Source organism: Palaemon carinicauda, chromosome 2 (genome assembly GCF_036898095.1).
Source record: "Palaemon carinicauda isolate YSFRI2023 chromosome 2, ASM3689809v2, whole genome shotgun sequence".
NCBI classification, from domain to species: Eukaryota; Metazoa; Arthropoda; class Malacostraca; order Decapoda; family Palaemonidae; genus Palaemon; species Palaemon carinicauda.
This window is the reverse complement of record NC_090726.1, coordinates 121,052,910-121,057,909: the sequence shown is the minus strand read 5'-3', so window position 1 is coordinate 121,057,909 and position 5,000 is coordinate 121,052,910.

The following is a 5,000-nucleotide window of genomic DNA, read 5'->3' as shown; positions in this document are numbered from 1 at the left end:
AAATGGGAGCGTTAGAAAAATATATTTTGCAACAACAAACAAATGATAGAAATGGTTAATCAGTGTCCGTAAATAAGTGCAAATATGTCGGCGCTACTGGGGAGAATTGGCAGTATTGGATAAATCTTCTTCACATTCGTAATGGCTTTTCAAAACTCGGTCATAATGATTTTAAGACTTCCTGCATAACCATATAGCCTCATAACTTTCACTGAATACCTGACGCTTGAGGTTTTTGATTATCGGATACTTATAAATTATCCTCATCTCCTACGTCCATTGAAGAAAAGGGCCTCGGTTACATTTCACCAGTCGTCTCTAGCTTGAGCTTTTAAATCAATACTTCTCCATTCATCATCTACTACTTCACGCTTCATAGTCCTCAGCCATGTAGGTCGGGGTCTTCCAACTATTCTAGTGCCTTGTGGAGCCCAGCTAAAAGTTTGAAGAACTAATCTTTCTTGGGGAGTGCGAAGAGCATGCCCAAATAATCTCCATCTACCCCTCACCACAATCTCATCCACATATGGCACTCGAGTAAACTCTACTATAGTTTCATTTCTAACCCGTCCTGCTATTTAACACCCAATATCCTTCCGAGGGTTTTGTTCTTAAATCTGAAAATTTTTTGGATATTGTTTCATTGTCATACCACGACTCACATCCATACAGTAACACCGATCTCAATAAACTGATATATAGCCCAATTTTTATATGTAATTGCAGCCGATTTAATTTCCATTTTTTTTTTTTTTCCTTTTAACCTAACCATGGTATGATCTGCTTTTTCAGTCTTTCATTAAGATCAAATTCTAAAGATCCTGTATCAGAGACCATAGCTCCTAAATATCCAAATGATTCTACCTCATTAATACTTTCTCTTTCCAGTGATATTTCATCTTCCATTGCATTTTCCGTTCTCATCATCTCTTGCTTCTATTTATTTTGAGCCCAATCTCATGTGATATTTCATACATTCTGGTAAGCAAGCATTGCAAATCTTGTGGTGTTCTGCCAATAAGGACAGCGCCATCAGCATACTCTAGGTCTGCTATTTCCTATTACCAAACCAGTCCAATCCTTCTCCATCAACCCCAACTGTTCTATGCATTACAAAATCAACGAGGAGGATAAACAACTCGGGTGACAACACATTCCCTTGGAGAACTCCACTCTTCACTTGAAATTCATTTGTTAGGACTCCACTAATATCAACTTTGCACTTGCTATGCTCATATTTAAGAGGAACTCCATAATAACGCAGGACTCTCCACAAAATTGGCCGGTTCACAGTATCAAAGGCTTTTTCATATTCCACAAATGCCATCAAAAGTGGATTTCTATATTCCACACATTGCTGTACAGCATGACTTAAAATGAAAATTTGGTCAGTACAACTTCTACCTTTTCTAAATAATGCTTGTTCATCTTTCAGTTTTTAATCAATCTTTCTCTCTATTCTCTTTAGAATAATCATATTTTCATGACAACTGACGTGAGTGTGATGCCTCTGTAATTACTGCAATCAGTTAGGTCTCCTTTTTTTCCATTTTCACCAACACTCCTAACTCCCATTCATCAGGTTTTATCTCTTCATGCCACATTGTACAAAATAATCTTGAAAGTATTCTGGGAGTCACTTCATTTTCACCCAGTATCATCTCGGCAGCTGTTCCATCGTATCCAGGGTCTTTCCATCTCTTGAGATTTTAATGATAGCTTCGACTTCAAAAACACTGAATTCATTCATGGGTACATCAAGGTCTTCCTCAGCTTAAGGTATATTAATCAAATTATTCTCTTCATATCTCCTATTCATGACCACTAAAGTGTTCCATCCAACGTTACCTTTCTCCCTCTTCTGTTCTTATTACAGTTCCATCTCTGTTTTTGATGGGTATATGCTTCTTCTTCTTTGCCCCCGTAGAGATGTCATTAATAATTCTATATGCGATTCTTACACCATAGCCACTCCCTGAATTCATAGATTTGTCGGCCTCATCTGCTTTTCTGTATAAACATTCTCTCCAGTCATTCCTGGCTCTTCTTTTGATATCACTAGCAATACTGGAATACTTAGCAAGCTCTACCTTGTAATTTTCATTACTTCTTAGAAAATTTTCAGCAATATATATCTGCCTTTCTCCTTTTTTATAGTATTCCAAGTATCATTTGATGTCCATGGTTTTCTCCTTGTAACTGCATGTCACAAAAATTCACTACCAACTGACTAATATATGTTCTTAATCTCGCACTATTTTTCATTAATTGTTTGCTCTTCGTCTCTTAAAGTCTCCAAGACTGCGAATCGATCCCTAAATTCAATTGCAAATCTTTCTTTGTGTTTATCTTCTCGAAGGTTAGTTGTATCAAACCTAGGTACTATATCTACATTTCTCTTGGGTGCTTCCAGTCTTAATTTCAGTGTGGCAATGAGAAGCTGGTGATCAATACCAATATCTGTAACTTTATAGCTTCCTAAATTTCTCAGAGTCCTCCTTCTCTCTTTATTAATGGCTATATGATGAAGTGGATTTTTGTAATTGCCACATAGTGAAGTCCATGTATATTTGTGAATGTCCTTGTGCTGGAAAAAAGTACCTCCAATAACAAGATTGTTTGATGAACAAAAACTTATAAAAAAAGGTGCTCCATTTTTATTTGCAACTTCACGATTGAGCATTACAAATAAATAGTAGACATAAATCTTCACGACAGTGACGCAATAAAACACACTTAGCTTATAATCACAATGAGGAACCATCCCATTTAAAACACAAATCTTGAAGAAAGGTAAACTGTACGTTAATTAATATGGCACAAGCGACGGATTCATAATAACATTCATGTAAATGAAAAATATAAACTTTCCAAACAGTTTGTAATCTGATAACGTTAAGATATACAAAATAAATCCAACCATAATCACTGCAAATCTTGTCAAATCTGCAACCAATGTCATAAAACTAAATCTGTTTATATTTTTATCACGGCACTACTTATTCGTCACTAGAATTTCCTGATAAAATTGTCTTGAGGATTATCTAGCATTTATTTTCGAATTTTCCAGCTGAAAAACAAACAAAATAGTTCGCAAGTGTAATACGCATCAAATATTGCCTTTAAGATTAAACACGGCTCAACATGCTCATTATTTTTATTTAACAAGAAAATGGAGTTGGAAAAGGAAACATCAGTGATTCATTGGAATGTGATGAAAAACATAAAATTCACGCACAGTTATCACACTCCTCTTAGATTATGAAATCCTCTGCCATTGGGGAAAGAATTTCTGAATCATAACCAAGATGACTAAGATAACAGTGCACCCTTTTTTTTTTTCTTTTTTTTTTAAACCCTCTGTGGTAATACATGACCCCGATATAATGACATGAAATTGCGAGGAAGTTCCTCAGGACATTCTTAATTAGTTTAACCCCAGCATTTCTCTGAAATAATTATTGAGGAAATACCTGGATGTCAATTCAACTTTAATTACTTCTAGATAGTAATATGTTCATTGGTGTAATGCAGTCGATTTTTTTTTAATTGAAATACATCATAATGACCCATGTGTGTGATTACTCACGCACATACACAAATATACAAGCATGTGCATACATCCACTTTATATATATATGTATATATATATATATATATATAGAGAGAGAGAGAGAGAGAGAGAGAGAGAGAGAGAGAGAGAGAGAGAGAGAGAGAGAGAGAGAGAGTGTGTGTGCGCGCACGTGATTGTGTGGATCCACACATTTTTATCTTTATAGCGTATATACAGTAAATGTATTGCAGTAAACCGATCAGGATATTACTACACTATATACTATACAGTATACATCAGCGCGCAAGTGCTCCTGTAAAAATGGGAGAGAGAATGGGAAAATCCTTCCTTCAGAAATCGCCAGTGTACTCAATTAGTATCTTGAGGTAAACTAAGCAAAACTTGTGCGGTGACATGAAATGTAATAATTGTCATTCTCAATTCCTTGAAGATCAAAATGGATTCAATTTACGGTATCAACGCTTCTACTTCATTACTTTCTCCAACAAAGAAAATGAGACATTGAACTTCAAGATGCTTAAACTTACGTAATTAGTAAGAACATACTTTATATGCTTAAGGAGTTCATGATTATCTGCTCGATCTTATCAAGAAACTTTATATTTCCTGTCACAAATATTAGCCAAAGCCGGAAGATAAAAATCATTTACATCTTGCTCCTATAAAGAAGTAAATTTCAATATATACTCAAACCAAATAAAAATATGAATATATCTAAAAGGAGAAATAGAGGAAAGAGCAATTTCAAGACACTTTGGATTACCTATATCTTTATTTTTTACAGTTTCGAAATCTTAATCGCATTATAAGTCTCTCTAGTTTAACCTCAAGAGATATAAAGAAATGTAAGTTATTTGAACTATACGACGCTTCTATACATAACATAGAAGGCAACAACCTGAAAGTAACTTGACGAGAACGGACTGTTCATCAGATTGAGTCGCTGAACTTCAAGTAGACCAGCATTACCCTCGGCATTTTAATAGGAATTTAAGATTTTCTCATCACACCAAATCTTGGCATCGTCACAGAGATGATTGACCTGGATGAATAATTATCTATGCCCAACGCATGACTGACGGAGGAAAGGGACGGCCAATATTGAGGCGATCTCCTCTCACTTTTTTCGTCCATAGCAAATGGGGAATGACAAAACCTTTCAGCCTTCTATTTTGATTTTCTTGACTGAAATCAATAAAAGAATTATGAATATACAAAAACGCAGTCCTTTCTCACCCCTGAAAGTACTCAATATAGCTTAAGACGCAAGGATATAAGAAAAAAAAATAAATACACACACCACTTGCACGTCAGGGTGTAGAGCTGCAAGCAAGAACAATGACGATCATTGTTAGCTAGGTGTTGAACCAGAGGATGCATTCATCATGCAAAGACAATGGAGAATACTTGTGCTAAAACCTCAAAT